The sequence below is a fragment of the Oreochromis aureus genome, linkage group 11 (assembly GCF_013358895.1).
Source record: "Oreochromis aureus strain Israel breed Guangdong linkage group 11, ZZ_aureus, whole genome shotgun sequence".
Lineage (NCBI taxonomy): Eukaryota > Metazoa > Chordata > Actinopteri > Cichliformes > Cichlidae > Oreochromis > Oreochromis aureus.
Genome location: NC_052952.1, coordinates 12,177,414 through 12,195,783, shown reverse-complemented (window position 1 = coordinate 12,195,783; position 18,370 = coordinate 12,177,414). Strand labels below are relative to the sequence as shown.

The 18,370-nt window shown below is 40.0% G+C and overlaps 1 protein-coding gene and 1 long non-coding RNA gene across 2 annotated transcripts in view; one reads left to right on the top strand and one right to left on the bottom strand.

Moving 5' to 3' along the window:
• The window catches only part of znf407 (zinc finger protein 407), a 152,754-nt gene extending 152,601 nt beyond the window's left edge, over positions 1–153 (bottom strand). The window contains exon 1 of the mRNA XM_031748177.2: positions 34–153. The gene's annotated coding sequence lies outside the window, so the exon portion shown is untranslated. The remainder of the gene's footprint in view (positions 1–33) is intronic.
• Positions 154–197: 44 nt separating this feature from the next.
• On the top strand, positions 198–16,792 carry LOC120442768. Its single transcript, XR_005614910.1, has 4 exons — positions 198–277; positions 1,200–1,256; positions 1,611–1,664; positions 16,638–16,792. It is a non-coding gene; the product is annotated as an uncharacterized LOC120442768 (long non-coding RNA).
• Positions 16,793–18,370: the final 1,578 nt, after the last annotated feature.

The window sequence follows — 18,370 nt, the reverse complement described above, 5'->3', positions numbered from 1 at the left end:
ATGTCAGTACAGTGAAATACTAGTTGAACTTACCGCTTGTTATATGCTTATTTCCACTGTCCGCGCTTTTTGATGCTAGACACAAATGGCGTACCGTAGCGTGAGCCATGCGTCACAGAAGGCGGCCTTCCTGCCCGCGGCTTCTTGTTTTTTTCTACATCAGCTGATTTGATCACATGATGCATTCTGGTTCTGTGGGAAAGCGAAAAACGGCGTAACGGTACTGCGGTGAAATGCGTGACATTTGAAGGCTTAGTTAGTCGTTGGAAAGCCGTCGGTAAACATATGTTACTAATTGTTCTTACTAATTAACAGCAAAAATGTAAAACGATTGAATATGCTATAGAACACCATAAGTTAATACGTGATGCATTCAATGTCACCATTTACAGAAAACCATATAATCAGCCATTCAAAACATAATGCACATACGTCTAAAATCATTTAATGTTTTTCTTTTTTTATGTATGTATTTATTCATTTTTGTTTTGTTTTTTGCTTTTTTTACTTGAGAGAGAATTCTGTAGTTTTCTGGTAGACTTTAGAGTACTATTTTCATGCTGTATTAATAATAGATTATGGCATATAGTGTTGAAGTAATTAAGTAAAATAGCGAAAACTATTTCTGTTAGTGTGCTGGTAAAAAAAAAAAAAAGGTTTGTCACAGTGAATTATATATTTATTTTCTAAAATGGTCGGGTCTATGATAAATCACCACTTCCATGTGACACACAGTGTTAGCATTATAACAACTAAAGATAGATTAATGCGCCAGCATTAATTGATTAAGTAGTCTGACAGGTCAGAAGGTGATAAATGAAACCTCCAAGAATGAATATGCAGTTTATTTTTCCAATAATTTTCTTTAATTCATCACAGTCAAAATTCTATGACATGGATGGTTTAAGACACAAACGCCATTCATTTTCATCTTCATTTTTCATAAGGATTAATCATTCATTTTTCTCCTGCTGTCTAGTGAAAGAATCCTTTGTTCCTAAAAATATTTTAGTGTTATTCAATCCATGCTTCCATGCCTCATCAAACTTTTTTTCCCATTAAAACAGGGTGTATAATAATTCAACACTGGTTCATATCACACCCCATATTGAACTTTCATTATCAGTCATTAACTGTAAAAGGTCTCTTTACAATAAAGCCAGATTGCACAGTGCTTAGTCTGAATTTCTGTGACTCAGGAGCCAGAAGATCACAGTCTACGTCACTGCCGCCGTCACTGAGCAGAAAAACTACAGGTGTTTACTTACCTGTCCTTGGACAACATACTAAAACCCCTGCATCATCATGTGTGACTAATAAATAAAAAAAGACTATATGAATGTTTGTTTGAGACCATTTCTGATTAATTCAATTCATTCAGTTTTATTTATATAGCACCACATCACAACAACAGTTACCTCAAGGTGCTTTTTATTGTAAGGTAGACCCCTACAGTAATAATTCAGTTAACAGTGTCTGGATAGCATAGGGCCAGGTCTCAGGTCTTTGCCAGATTTGTTTGTATTTCTTAAGGGCATGACATTCAGATACTGTTTATGTGCTGCAAGTAGCTTTTAGCCTGACACTTATTTTGTCCTCCACTTCTCCAGTTTTATCAGATCTTCTAAGAACTCACTGCACACCATGTGGATACCAAGTTTCAGGTACCTACTCTTTGGGAATCACACTATGCAAAATAGATTCACCAATTAACCCAAACCCACTAATTGCATGTCTTTGGGAGTATCTCCCAATGGAGATAACAAGTCTCAGTTGCCAAATCTATCTATATTCACGCCAATATTTGTACATGTAAATTTACATTAATGTATATTGTGCCTCAGTATATTTTATATATATATATATATATAGAGAGAGATAGATAGATAGATGGCATATATATATGTATAGATGGCGTATATATATAGATAGATAGATACACATATATATGAAGTGCTGCTCAGTACATTAAATTACAATAAAAATTAATTCTATTAATTCTATAGACTTAAACAGTTATTCCAGCATGGTCCATTGACACAGGTGTCTTTCATTTGTAACTGAAGTATTCTTCTTAGCAACAAATCTTCGTGCATGTCATGTTTAATAGAAGGATTTCACAGCAGACGTCTGAGTTAGCTGAGCAGAAAAACCACAGGTGTTACTTATAATATTAACAATGGCACCTATTCCATTTGAGTATCCTAATATGCATTGACAGTGTGATAGTGAGCCAGCTACACACATTGTGAGGACGCTGAAGCTGGAAAAAGAAGCAGCCCGGAAATTCATTCATCATTTTTAATCTCATTTTGTCACATGACAAAACTTCCTCTGTGATAAAGGACCATTACCTTTTCTCTAGCTTTAATTCTAGTGTAGACCTTGAGCTTGAATAAGATCACACCTTAATTATTCTTATTAAAGTTTTGGTTACCTCAGGTAACTTTAAACTGAGCCACTACAATCAAAATAAATAACTAAAAACATATGCAAGGGCTTCAGGGGCTTAAATAACAGAGTACAAAATAGTTCATGTGAAATATTATGCGCTCGTAATTAGTGCTTCCACTGAGTTGTCAGTTCACTAAACTCCAACTTTCAATCAGACTTTGAAGGCTGCTTATACAATATGCATTGCTAGAGTTTAACATGTTGGTGGGACACATGGGAAAAAGGCAGCAGGAAAACATATGCAGGGAAATGTTATGCTAGTCTTATGAATGGACCTCCAATTTCCAAGAAATGGATATCCAGTCTAAGTTATCTGGGAGGAACGTGTAAGAGTGGACTTGCATAGCTCACCAGAAATTAAAACTGAGCACTCTACCTTCTTTTCTCATTCCTCTTCAGTGCTTTTGACACTGACTATTTTTATCTACCTGGCTGCTGTAAGGGCTCTGGCGATGCTACCTGTTAAACATAATTGAATATTATGTAGCATTGGGTTTAGCTCCATAGGTTTCAATGGGTTACTTCACCCCACCAGATGGAGCAATCTGCACGTTTTGTTACACTCTGGCAGTCGGCAACCACAGCTGCATCACGTCTGCATGTGCTGCTACGGCAACCACTACAGACACAGCTCACAAAAAAAAAGAAATAAAGAAAAGTTTTATGTTAGAGTAAAAATGTTGTAATGTTGTGTTTAGGAAAGACGTTACAAATCCTGTTCAAACACTGGAAACCTAGTTCCATAATAATGATAACAATAATGATAATAATAGTAATAATAATAATAATGATGATGTCAGAATCCCCATTGTTTGCCTCAGATTGTTTATGTTCTTTACACACTGAGTAACAGTGCCAGTAGATTTGCACTAGGATTGGTGCCCGTTTTGATATTGTACATGAACAAGTCTTTATCCATGGATTTTTTTTGTTTTTTAGAGCCTAAATCATTACACTGCACACAGCTGAGAGCTTTGCTGACAACACAGCATATTCCTTTCTTTTTAAAAGCATATTAAAATTCTGAAAAGGCCACAAACTCTGAATTTACAGCTAAATTAAAGTTCTTCTCTTGTACATTTTTACATTTACAGTCATATGCTAAGTGATGGCTCGAAGTAAAGGCAGACAGCTATGTTTTTAAAGAAAACAGAAGTGATGACGGTGTTAGAAGGCAGGAACTCTGTCATTTCTTATTTTACTCTGAGTATACTTCCTGCATGTAGTTCATGCCTGTGTAATGTCGCTTTACCTTTTTGTTTTTACTTTACCTATAATACATATACGTACCTGTACCAAGCTGTTCACTTACATGCATGAGATATTGTACAACACACTGATGCTTTCTACTCCTCAGTCATTCAATCTGGTCCAGTTTTTTTTAGTGCCCCAGTTCGCCCTCCCAAAATGCACATGTGTGCCTGCACTAGTTTTTCCTTTATTATACCAGTACTGGTCAAAGAGCATGAGGTCACAGCAGTCCCAAAATGCATCACCTCACTGTGTAAACACACATCTTTGTTTTATAGGTTAGTCTCAGTCAACAGGGTGCTGTAATGTTTGAGACCTTTGAGAATACACACCTTGATTTAGTTTAAAAGATAACATTTTCAAAAATCTACAGGATATCAGAAACCCACAACCTCTTTATGAATTTTGGGGTTGTGGGAAAACCTCCAGGCTATATGTGTCTGAAGGTTTTTAGAACACACAGCAACTGCTTTATTCAGTGGTTTCCCTCTCCATGTTGACTCGTGCTAAAACTGGAAAACTGGACTCATTTGAATCATGTTTCTTTATTATACTTTAAACTCAGCTATGGCGTGCTCCTTTACGCTTGTCCCATCCATAGTAAATAAAGTCACAGCCTTTCAAATGGATGGCATGTGCAACAACATTCCTTTAGACTAGGCTCTTAATCCTTGTCACTCCAGTTCTGACATTTTCTTCAGGAGATCTGGGCCAAAGTGGGGCTGATCGAGTTTCAGATGGATCTAAATAAAGCTGCCTTTCTTTCTTAGAATCCAAGGCTAAATAAGTGTAAGGGATTAGAGTAAAACTGAATAGCGGGAAAGAGAGATGTGTCATTACAGCGTGACTACTACCTACAGTAGCTTGGCTTGGTATGGAACCTGTCAGGGCATCATAATCATAATGAGAGCTAAGAAGACATATTGAGACATTAGCAGGCTGACCTAATATGAAGGCCTTAAGTTTTCGATAAACAGTTTGAGCATGTGAGTTAAAACAGCGTGGTGATGAATTCATGGGGGGAGCTCCTTAGTTTTTTGGCTGCAAATACAACAACACATGCAGACAGCACAGCTGCAGAAAACTAAGGGTCTCTCAACCCTCAGACACCCCCTACCCCCACCCTTCTCTACTTTCCAACGTCTCCATACTTTCCTAGAAACATTACCTCACACCACATTAGAGCTTGAGGTATCACCTGGGGAGTACATTTCTGTGCTTACTTGAGCTCTGTATCTATGTGTTAGTGTATGTACTGCATGTTTGAGTGTGGGGAAAGTTTTCTTTTTTTTTTTTAACCAAAAAAAGCAGCTGCTTCTAAAACGTGTCTGTTTAAAAGTGCAATTTTACAGCACTGGGTGGAGTGCAGCAGACTTAATCCTCCTTTCTCCCCTTTCTTGGAAATTTGGTTCTCCAGCTACTTACAACCCCCCAAAAAAAAATCACAGTAAAATCAGTGTGGACAGGGTTCGATCAATCATTTATTGTTCTATTTTGAGAAATTGGTATGTATTCTGTAACCTTTGCCCCCTTTCTGATATCAAAACCTCTGCTACTCAAGATGTTTATCATAAACACCCACAATAAAACCATCCAGGTTCCTAACATTGTGCAGCTGACAATAAATGCATGCTCACTCCATCACTGCGCTCAAACTGCACTCAGCACAAGATGTTTCTGCATCAGCACTTGCAATGAACTGCAAACCAAGAGGTGTTTCATTTCAGCCCCACCTTTTCATAATATGGTGAAACAGGCTAAATATTGCACAGAAAATGATGTTACATCTGGAAAGACAAAGGGTGTTTCCACTTAAATATTGTGATTTGGGTTAATGCAAATCTAAATGAAGGACATGAGGAAAGAGGAGTTAATTGCTCCTACAGGAGAGGTTGCTGTTCACGAAGCCATGAAATGCAGAGAGCATAACTCAAGACGTTATGACTGCTGCTGGTCATCTAAACATCCTCGTGGCCAATGCTTTTGTGAGTGACTGTGTATAACAGCAGTCAAACAGCCATGATTTAAATTTCAGTGTTTCCCCGGCCCACCCAGAGAGAAGAGAGAAATCAGACCAAGAGTGGTTTTTCTCTTGATCTCACTATATATTTATCAGTCTCTTTCTGTCCTATCTTCACTATTGTCTGATCTCTCGTCTTGCTTTGTAACCCAAATCATTCCTTGAAGTTCTGTCTGAGAGACCCCTTTCGTCTGCAGGGCCCATATAAACCTGTTTCTTGCATAATATCTCAAAATACTACGTTATTTTTTTTAACATGAATCAACATAATCACAGTAAAACTGCTCTGGATTACAGTTTAAACCAGGTTAGTTAAGATGTGACACTTTATTAGCCTTTGGTATAAATATGCGTGTGAATAGCTGTCTGTATATAATATATTAGCTCAGAGTGGTAAACAGTCTTAGGTCTTAACATGACAAAGTCTAGCTCACTCTAGGAATTATGTTAAAAATAACTGGACATTTAACTCCTAAACAGCAATGCATTACATGATAATGGGCTGCATCTGTCAGACTTGATTTTTGTACCAACAAGTGTTAGGTCTATGAATCTGAAACAGCAGTGTTCAGTCAGGGCAAGCAAGGCAAGCAGTGAAATTGAAAAAGAGTCATCAATTACAAAAAGCAAAAACAATTTTTCTCCTTGGATATTGCCCGTTTCCATTCGTCTTTAAATTACTGCCATCTTGTGACTACAGTTGGCTATTGTCTCTGGAAGCAGTCTTGACTACGCTTGACCCTGAGTCACTGGAGTCGTATAGCATCTGCGGTTTTTCTGTGCATGTCTGTGCATGTCTGTATGCATAAACAGTGGCTTGAGGTTGTTAAGCTGAGAGCACAGCTGCTTCTTCTGGTTGTTTGCACATGTGCATTATAGATAAACCTGTGGTCTTTGATGGGAGACTGATGGAAGTCCAGTATGCAAGACAAGATCCACCAGCTCTGCCTTCACTGCTGTGAAACAAGTTAACAAGCACTTTTAGATTACCAAGTAAAAATCACTTTTTTTTTTTTACTAAGTAGTTCAGTAAGTTCTAAGTTTAATGAGCTAATTTGCTAACAGACCGCCTTCATTTTTCATTAATATTTCGAATCAAACTGTATGTATGATCCTGTGTGGTCATGAGAATTTGCATAATTATGATGAAGGAACTGACCTCCCAGCCCATTGTTCCTTCAGTGCTGCTAGTTTCAGTCATTATGCAAATGTACTGTTTATGATTGGGGAAACCTGCAGTCAGCTGAGACTGAAGAAGTCACTTGGATGAGTGACGAAACGTTTTTCCCAATGAAAATGCTACGTCCAGATGAACAAAATCAACTTTTGGGGAATCATCCTGTAGTTATCATCAATTAACCCTGTCACACGCAATTTTTTCTGTTATTTAATTTATGTTTTTTATATGTTTATGTGTTTTTTTATATATATGTTGACCTTTCCTTTTTGTAAACGTCACCAGTGGCCACTAATCTGAAATGCTATCAAAGACATAACCCACCAGGGTTAATAATAAGAAGATGGCCCTACAATTGAAATATGACATTTTATGTTATTCTATTCTTTCTCTCATAAAGTAGCCATTGTTCCAAATGATAATTTGGTAGTGTATTCTTGCAGATATTAAATTAAGCAGTACAGATACTTGCTAGATGACTTTCTGTTTCATTGCAGGCTGAATTAAACTAGCGTCACCATTTCACCTTGAGTTTTTCTTTTTTCCTCCCCATGTGTGGGTAAACCCACTGTGCCAATTCAAAGGCCTCACTGAAATGAATAGAAGGGCTGTGTTTTTCAGTCCCTCTGAACAGAGCTTAAAAATGTTAAAGAACAGGTGAAAATGACATGAATTTGATCAGCGCGACATCATCCAGTTTTGAGTTGTTGAGGTGCTGGTGCTCAGTGCAAATTTATCCTTTGAAACAGTTTTTATTGTTTGACTTGTATGTCTTTCAATACGGGACAAAATATCAAAATGATATGAACAAAGAGGTGATATTTGCATAGAGTTTAAAGTTTTTTTTGGTTTAGTTATTGCGTTATTACACAGCAAACTATCAGAGAGGTGAAAGGAAATGTCATGCAAAAAACACGTCCTCTCGGAATATTAATTGGTATGGACACCACAGAGCTTTACGAACATTTATTTGTACCATATATAAATGATGTATTAAAAGATACTATGGGTTATAGATTGCTTTTCAAAACCTTTAAATGTTTTGATTTTCTTTTGCAAGTCAGTATCGTAGTGCTGAGGGCTTTGTGTACACCCTTTGTGTGTGAGGTTAATTATGGCATCATGATGTCTGCTGGTGTTGGGGCTGAACCTGAGAAACTAGTTAGTTACCGTCTTTGCCCTCAAACATACACACACTCGTTTGCCTTCCTCACTTAAACGCACATACAAGGGGGCTCACACTTTTAAAGTATGTTAACAAACAGTTGCACACATGTGAGTCACACTAAATGGGCCTTCAGAGTGCCTGAGCCTGTTTAGTGTTCCTGAGCTGTTGCAGACCCTCAACAGCTGATGTTTGGAAAAGTTTCTGTCAGTCATGCTGAGAACCTGTGACTCAGTGTGTATGTATTTCTGTTTCAGTGTGTGTGTGTGTGTGTGGTCAAAGAAATGTATATGTAACTGAATAAGTATGTAAGATCACTGCTTTTATGACACTGTGAATTAAACCCTGCAGTGAACTATAGTGTTGTCTGCTCTGCAGCACTATTTTCTACACTTTAAGCATTTTTATAGTTGCTTATTTTGATTATGGTGGCACGGTGGTTAGCACTGCTATCTCACAGCAAGACGGTCCTGAGTTCGATTCCATCATCAGGCTGGGGTTTAAAATGTTCGGGGTCCTAGTTTGCAATTACATGCAATCTGTTTGTGATAACATGGCATTGAAGTCTGATTAATCAGTGAAAACTGATTTACTTAATTACTTTCATTCAGCAACATAGATGCTCACCAATTTGCCAATAGAAAAATTACTTGAAAATCACTTGTCAATAAAATTTGATTCTTTGATCTGATAATAGACTTCAATGGAAAAATCTTTGCTCACATCAAGAGGACAAAAAAGAAAAAAACAAACAAACCCCCAAAACGATTAGCCACTAGAGTTGACAGAAGTGCAAGCTTTCAGCTATCCACTGAGGCCAAGGCATACAAACCTCCTCTGTTTCCTTCCCTGTCATTTTGTCCGTCTCTTTTAGACCCTCACTGCTGTGCCGGCTGTGAATATGTTTATATCTGTTGTGGTTTACCGAGTGTTTAGTCTAGCATAACACCAAAGCCGGCCAGCAGCTTAAGTGTGTCACAGTCTCAAAGGCCCACTTTGCCCCTGGACAGCTACGCTGAGAATTTGTGCAGTTAAAAAAAATGCCAGCAGCATGTGTACAAAGAAAGAAAGACAGAAAGAAAGAATGACGGCAATCTTGAAACAAACTTTGTGAAAAGGGATAATTCCCTTTGTGTAATTCCCCACATACTTTCAACAAAAAGTATTTCTACATGATGAAAAAACACTGCATGATATTTAGAGAATTACTGTATTCCCCACCACTTTAAACAACTGTATAACTGCTAACTATAGTCAGAGTGGCTTTACAGAATATGGGCTATATCCTAGTAGTTATTACACTTGCCTTGTTCCCTTCTCTTTCTTTTTTTAAAAGACTTAGCTCTGTTATTAGATAACCAGGTTAGACCGACACCGTTTGGAGGGAGTCTGGTAGAGTGAGAGAGAGCAGGGGTGATTTTCCCAAACAGATTTAGTGCCTTGATCTCCTTCAGTCTATTGTTCAGTGGATGGAGGACTAAGGGTTTATAATGTTACTGAGCTTTTGGGAAAGTCACCTAATGCAGCCTTGCTTGGGAATGAAGTGTACTTACTGTGAGTGTAGGAACAACAAAGAGAAACTGACCCTTATTTTTTCCAGCTTAGAAACGAAAACATTAAAAAAAAATTAAGTTTTATTGCTAACAATTAGAGATGCAGCACAGTGGAAACACCCAGAAGAAGAAGGGTTTTTCTGAGAACCCATTACTAACTTTTTAAACATTTAGAAAAACTGACAAAGAAAGTGGTTCAGCTTAGAGTATGATACAGTGCAACTGATTATTTCTTACTTTCTGTTCACTCGCACTTCTGCAGTTGGGCGCAGCATCATCACTGATTATTGCCTCAATATTGACATAGCTTTAGCATGTTTAATGTCTGTAACTGCTGTTCAGCTGTTTATATCTAACAAGTCAATCACATGCCAGAAACCTGTTACATTTAGTTGCAAACAGGAGGATCTGCTGAAGTTCCAGTTAAGATACAGAGTGTTGAAGGAAACGTGGTTTGGTTGTCAGTGCTGGACAGGCTGGAAAGTGCTTTGTATGTGTATATGTATGAATTTGACTGATGTATTATTATTGCTACAATTTTCTTTATTTTTCAGATTTTCTATAGATTATATGATAATAATGTTTAATTTTTTTTAAATTTTTGAGTGATTGTTCAAGCCCAAGCACAAGAAAAGGGCTGATGAATGCGTATAAGGATTTGAGTGACCATATGATCAAAAACTGAAGTTGAGATGATTTATGAAAAATACTCCACTCTTTTCTTACCTGTGTTGAGAGTCTGTCTTTGTTCTTGGTCTGATCTTCATTTTCTGAATTTAAATCAGTATGTGAAAGGAAATGATTAAAAGAAAAAAGCACACTGAAAGTGTTGTAATTCAGAGGGGATTAAGCACTTATAAAAATGATCAGATGGAATGATGATTCAAATGTCAGTAGACATTAAAAAGCTCTTTGGTTTCTACTAGTTTAATTCCCAGCAACATGGCACTGTGAACTTGCATTAAGGTTTCTGTTGCTCAGCTGTGTTCATTTCATCTGAAGGAGGGTGTGGTAGATTGGGTGTAAAGCCTCAGAGCTGTTTCTTTCTGTTTTGGAAACAGCCCTGCATTTCCATAAGCGCATACATTTTATGAACCAGCAGTAAATCGTTTTATTTGTCAGCAGCTTATTTAAGTAAAACCATTAAAAGATGCCTTCTTGAAGTGAGGACCATGAAGACAACTGTTTCTTTCATTATGTCTTTATAGACAACGCGCTATCCAGAGAGAAGAACAACATCACGAGTGGCCAAAATGGTAACCTGTTTTCCGTTAAGATCCACAATCACTGTCAGTCTTTTGTGCTCTTGCACAGATGTTTTATCATTACTGATCTTATTTTATGTTTTATTTCATGTTGTTTTAAAGGAGATCAGAAATACTGTAAAAAAAAAAAACAGTTAGCTGCTGTTTTTAAAGAACTTCAACTTTTGTTTCATTTTGACTGATTCTTGAAGCGGGAAATCCTTATTTGACCATGTTTATTAGTAAGTGCGCATTCACAGACAGGCTGTTGAATAAGCCATGGTGAGACAGCTTCCAACGACTTCTTCATGAACTTTAGTGGTGCATTGTCTCGACAGGTGAACGCTGAAGGTTTTAAGTAGTCCTGATTAATCACCATTTACCTTCTTAGGCAGTCATTGTTCTGACTCAACCGAGGTCTGACCAGCCAATCAGAAGCTAGATTATCCTAACGATAATAAATATAAATGCAACAAATATAAGCAGTGTCAATTTAGCACTGAAAAATGTGTGCTGCATCTCAAATAAGACTTTTATTCTGACTGATCTAATTAAGAATAGAATAGAATAGAATAGAATAGAATTCAACTTTATTGTCATTGCACATGTCACAGGTACAGGGCAACGAAATGCAGTTTGCATCCATCCAGAAGTGCTTTAGCCATGATATAGATATGTTACAATATATATTAGCAATAATATAGATATGTAAGTATATTACAGAAATGGGTCTATTATGGTATGTTATAATGTACACGGTATGAAGTATGTTATGAATATTCTATAACTATAAGTATGTACAGGCTGTAGTGAGTACAAGCTATGTACAGGCTATGAACAGGATATAAATATGAAAACAATACAGAATATGAAATAAAAACTATACAGAAATATGAGATATACAGTTATACAGAAATGTGAACTATGCAAGTTATAAACAGTTGTAGGATTAAAAATTATTGTATGTACAGAATGATTATTTACACAGAACTAAACAGTAGTGCAGTTAAGATAAGTGAGATATGTGGATAATTTCTACAGAGGCTGTATAAAGTGCTAGTGGTTGTGAGTGGTGGTTCAGTCCATGTTATTATTGTGTGTATGAGGGTACAGTTGTCCATTGTGTGTGTGTGTGGGTGGTTATGTGTGTATGTTCAGTCCACGAGTTTAACGTGGGTCAGATGTCAGGAGGCAGAGTTCAGGAGTCTGACAGCTGTGGGGAAGAAGCTGTTCCGGTACCTGGTGGTCTTAGTCCGGAGGCTCCTGTAGCGCCTCCCAGAGGGCAGGAGGGTGAAGAGTCCATGTGATGGGTGACTGGGGTCTTTGATGATTTTCCCAGCCCTTTTCAGACACCGCTTCCTGTAGATGTCCTTTATGGCAGGAAGTGGTGCTCCGGCGATGCGTTGGGCAGTTTTCACGACCCTCTGCAACGCCTTCCGGTCCGAGGCAGAGCAGTTCCGTACCAGACTGTTATACATTTGGTCAGGATGCTCTCGATGGTGCAGCGATAGAAGTTCACCAGGATGTCTGAGGACAGGTGGTTCTTCCTCAGAGTCCTCAAGAAGAAGAGGCGCTGGTGAGCCTTCTTGACCAGCTTGGAGCAGTTGGTCGTCCAGATGAGATCTCGGAGATGTGGACTCCCAGGAACTTGAAGCTGCTCACACGCTCCACAGCCATCCCCTTAATGTGGATGGGTGGATGTGGGTCAGCATTCCTCCTGTAGTCCACGATGAGCTCCTTAGTCTTCTCGGTGTTAAGCAGCAGGTTGTTTGTGTCGCACCACTCAGCCAGATGATCCACCTCCTCCCTGTAGGTGGTCTCATCGTTGTCATTGATGAGGCCAATCACCGTGGTGTCATCTGCAAACTTAATGATGGTGTTGGAACCATCAGCAGGTCTGCAGTCGTGGGTGAAGAGGGAGTAGAGGAAAGGGCTCATCACACAGCCTTGTGGTACACCGGTGTTCATTGTGATTGTTGATGAGCAGCGGTTATCCAGCCGGACATGTTGTTGGGGTGGTTGGTCAGGAAGTCCAGTAACCATTTGCAGATGAGGGAACTGATGCCCAGGTCTGTCAGTTTCCTGATGAGTTGTGAGGGTGGATTGTATTGAACGCTGAACTGAAGTCTATAAACAGCATTCTGGCGTAGGTGTTGTTGTTGTCCAGGTGTGAGGGACAGAGTGCAGTGTGATGGAGACTGCATCCTCTGTGCTCCTGTTCTGGCAGTATGAGAATTGGTGGGGTCCAGGGTGGGGGAGACAGGATTTGAAGTGTGCTAGGACCAGCTGCTCTAAGCACTTAGTGATGATGGGGTGAGTGCTACTGGGCAGTAGTCATTGAGGCTAGATGGGTTGGAGTTTTTGGGTATCGGGACGATGGAGGTGGATTTGAAGCAGGCGGTACCACAGCGTGGGCCAAGGACAGATTGAATATGTCTGTGAGCACTCCTGCAAGCTCCCAGAACATGCTCTGAGAACACGCCTGGGATGCCATCAGGACCTGCAGCCTTGTGGACATTGATCCTGCTCAGCACCGCTCCTACATCGGTGGGGAGAGAGTCAGAGGTTGGTGGTCTGGCATCATGTCTGTTTTGGTTGTGGTTGTGGGGTTCCTCGCTCAAAACGAGCATAAAAGTTGTTGAGCTCGTTGAGGAAGGAGACATCAGAGGATGTGGGGAGGGTTTGGTGGTCCTGTAGTCTGTAATGGTCTGGAGTCCTTGCCACATGCGTCGGGGTTGGAGTTGGAGAAGTGTTCTTCACCTTCTTTTTGTAATGGTGTTTGGCTTTTTGATGCCCTTCTTTAGATTAGCCCTGGCTGTACTGTAGGTGTGTGCATCTCATGACCCTAAAGGCGGTGTTGCGGGCCTTCAGGAGGAGACGAACATCCCGGTTCATCCAAGGCTTCTGGTTGGGGTACATGATGATCCGTTTCTGGGTGGTGACACTGTCTGTGGTTTTGAGATGTAATCCAGTACAGATGAGGCGTACTGGTCCAGGTCTGTGTGGGTGAACATATTCCAGTCTGTGTTTTTAAATCTGTCCTGAGCACTGCGTCTGTCCCCTGGCCACACACTTTAATTGTCCTCACAGCAGGTTTCACACACGTTGGATGAGTGGTGAATACCTAGGTGTGAGGAACAGGGAGAGATGGTCCGATTGTCCAATGTGGGGAGGGGTGTTGCTTTGTAGGCTCCAGCCAAGTTGGAATAAACATGGTCTAAAGTCTTGTCTCCTCTGGTGTGGCAGGAGACATGTTGGTGGAATCTGGGGGGACTGTCTTTAAGTTGGTGTGGTTGAAGTTGCCAGCAACAATAAAAGCAGCCTCGGGGTGTTTATTCTGGTGTTTGTTAATGGCTGCAGAAAGTTCTTTCATGGCCAACCTAGCATTAGTGTCAGGGGGGATATACACTGCAGTGAGTATGATAGAAGTGAGTTCTCTGGGGAGATAATAAGGTCTGCATTTGACCATTAAAACTCCACATTAGGTGAGCAGTGACTCTCAGTAGTAGTGGAGTTCATGCACCAAGCATTGTTAATATAAATTAATATAAATTAATTAAGTCCAAAGACTCGGATTTCTTTTTTCTGACTCAAACTTGATAGACTAAATCCACACAGCACAGGACCACCAGTGTGTGTGCAACTGGCCTTGTGCTGGCCCATGTGTGGGCCACCTCTGGGAAACCAGATCTGGGCCACCAAAGGGCCGTCATTCTTTGCGGTATGTGGGCCATGTGTAAGCACTTTGTGTGGGCCAGATCCGGGCCATACCAATTTTGCTATGTGGGGAGCTGGCCTTCCTGATGAGTTTATCCAACCTCTTTCTCTCAGCTGTCGATAAACTGCTGCTCCAACATACGACACTGTAAAAAAAGACAGATGCCACCAAAGTCATAAAAGGTCTTTAAAAGCACTTCCTGGACTCCAAATGACCTCAGCCGCCTCAGCAGGTAGAGTCTGCTTGGACCCTTCCTGTAAAGAGCATTAGTGTTGTGGCTCCAGTCCAGTTTATTATTCAGGTGAACACGCAGGTGCCTATAAGAGTCCACTATCTTAATGTCCACTCCCTGGATGTTCACTGGTGTCAGTGTAGTGGGTCTGCGTCTCCGGAAGTCCACCACCATCTCCTTGGTTTTCCCAAGGAGTGCATTGTTACATGTGTTGCTCCTGCTCCAACTATTCACTAAAACAAAAGTGCAAAAGCTTTTTTTCTTTTATTAGTACGAGGCTCCATCGTATCAGAGAAAATATTATCCCTCCTTCATTCTCTCTGGCCTCACACCTTTTGGCCGCCAGTCTTAGAGTGCTTTCCACTAATATCTTTGAAGACTCTCATCTGTTTGCTTGATAAAATTCAACTGTCCTCCTGCCAACTTGACATTTTACCAGCATCACTGTTCAAAAAGGTCATTCGCACCACTGGGCTGTGTTTTCTCTGGATAATTAACGACTCTTTAGCATCTGGATGTGTCCATTCATATTTTAAACAAGCTGTTACTGTTATTGTTAAACAAGCTTCATATTTTAAACAACCCATTTACACTGACCCTTCCCTCCCTCGGGATTTTAGGCTGATTACAAAATTGGCTTTTATTTCCAAATCTTTAGAAACAGTGGTGGCCAACCATTGCATGGAGGTTCTAACTGCACATCTCATTTTAGATATGTTTCCGTCTAGTTTCTGTTAAACACAATCTACTGAAACAGCTCATCTTAGATTTTGAAATGATATCTCAGATCATAAAGATGGAGGTTGATGTTCGGTTCTTGAACTCTTGGATCTTTCTGCTGACTGTCGATCACAGTATCCTGACTGAGAGTCCTAAAACTTGGGTGGGCATCTCCGAGTCAGCTCTGGATCAGTTCTTTTCCCCTTTCTCTCACAGGAGCGTTTCAGTTGCTTCTGCTAATTTTGTGTGCTCTTCTGTTATGTGTCACTATCTTGTGGTTTCTTGTGTGCCCTTTGCAACTTTGTTCCCACGGTAATTGGAAATCTTGGATCCAATTCATCTTCATTTCTTCTCTGGGTGTAACTTTGATTGAGCGTACAGTTTTGATAAGCATGTTGGGCGTCTTGTACAAACTTGTTTTTGTCATCTAAAGAGCATTTCCCACAAATATATTGCATTTCAGTGTGAAATGGAAATGATTGCACATGCTTTTATTTCGTCACACCTTGATTATTGTGATTTGTTATTCACTTGCCTGAGCAATGTGGCTGCAAGGCTTCTCATCAGGTGGTCTAAAACACTGATTCTGTTCTCTTTATGCTGGCTCCCCATAAAGTTCAGGGCTCAGTTTGAGAGTGTGGCGATCACTTTCTGTCATGGACCCAGCTCCAGGGATTCGGGGTCCGTGAGCAGTGTGGACTACTATTGTAGTTATTATTATTATTATTATTATTGTTGTTGTTGTTGTTATTGTTATTGTTATTATGGTTATTATGGTTGTGTCTGCTGTCCTGTGTTCCGTGTTTGTGTAGCCTACTGTCAGGTGTTTATGGGTGTGTACGTGTGTGTGAGGGTGCGGTCGTGGCAGGCACTTTTAGGCCTGGTGGGTGTGGCCCTGCCAGCTGACCAGTCACACCCAGGAATCCACACACACCTGGCGCCGATCAAGCCTCGTCAGAGGAGCTTCAAAACAGTGTGGCTGAGAGCTCCTCGACGCTGGATTGTTGAGTGACTTCCCGTCAGTCTTAGTTAATGCAAGGTTAGTGCAAGTCTGCCATTAGGTTTTGTACTCACGGCTGCCTTTTATATGCGTGTTTCCCTAGGAGGAATTGTGGCGACCAGGAGGCAGCACACGGACAGTACACAGAGAACAGAGACAGAGCACAGAGCACGGGATAAGGGAGAAGACACGGAACAGGAGTCGGGATCGCACTGGGGATTTATTGTTGTTTGGATTTTCACCACTGTAAATAAACACACTGCCTTCATCATCAAGTCCTGCATTTTGGGTCCTCATTCCTCACATCCCCGCGGTCTGCCTGCCAGACCGTGACACTTTCAGAGCTCTTCATGGTCAGATACTTATTAATTCATACATAACTACCATTTCCCTGAGATCACCTGACCAGTGGTTGTTAGTGGTATCCTGGTTAAGGACAAAAAGAGAGTGTACTTAATATTGCTGGACACTGTTCATGCCTTTAAAAGAAGCTTAACGCCCACCTGTGCAGTCATGCTCTTATTTGGTTTTAGCAATTTATACCATTTCAATGATCTTATTTCATATTTTAAAGCATTTTATACTTTGTTAATGAAAAGCACTGTATGGATAAAATTTACTTATTTACTTTACAAGAGGAAGTCATTAATAAACTCATACCATGACCTCTTGTAATATATAATCTCAATGCTTTACACCAAACCCTCATGATGTATAACTATGCCTAACTGAGTCTCCACTAACACTGTGTTTCAAAGAAAAAATATGACACATCTTTCAGTACACAAACTATGCAATATTTATTCAGAGTGCTTAAAAGTGTATTGTGATTTTCGAAGTTTTCATTCAAGTATTTTGGTTATCAATGTCATGCTTATGCATATAACACATACATGTAATAAAATAACAGCTATAGCCAGACACCACATGCTAAATAATCACATCAGTGATTAACGGTAGAGTAATAAATAGTCTGAAAATGAGTCCGAAAAGGTGTAAAGTGATAATCCCCGCCAGTCTTTCCAGGGTAGCGGGGTGTGAGAGGAGCAGGTCCTCAAAGGAGCCATCACGAAGACCAGACCCACAGATCTTTCCTGACAGTCTCCATCCCAGTGGTTTATGCAGCGAGTTTTTCTTTCACACCATGAAATGAGGCAGCATCGTTCAGCAGAAACTCGGATGGCTGCCAGAAGACTTTGTGAGCTATGACTATAGCAAAAATGAAAGCATCGTATTACTGGTAGGCATGTGGGTTGACATGTGATTTGAATTAACGCATTCTCAGGTATTACCAAGGAAAAATGGTTGCCAGTAAAAAAATAACTTTCTTTTTTACTCAAAAACAGTGTGAGGACATTGCATATCTGTGAAAACATGTATAGTCTAAACAGATTTCACTTTGTAGTCTTTAGGTCATACTGACTATGCAGTAATATATAACGGACTATGTCTTTAAACAAAATAAAGGATAGTGCTAAGAGAACACAATAAAGGAATTTTGTGTCTTTATAATTACGACTGCTGTAATGAAACTAGAAATATCTGCCAAACTCTTTGATGATTGCTTTGTTAATGAGAGCATTCAGTGTCTACCGGTTGCAAACTGCAGAACTGGTATATGGTGTTAGTATTCTGGGTTTGCTTTAATCCATGCGGCCTATTCATGCTCCAGGAGGGGCACAGTGGTGCAGTTGTTAGCACTGTTCCCTCACAACAAGGAAGTTGTTGGTTTAAATCTCCTGGCCTGTCGGGGACTTTCTATGTGAGGTTTGTTCTTCTCGAGCCTGAGTAGGTTTTCCTTGGCTACCTTCCTCACACAGGCCAAAGACGTGTATT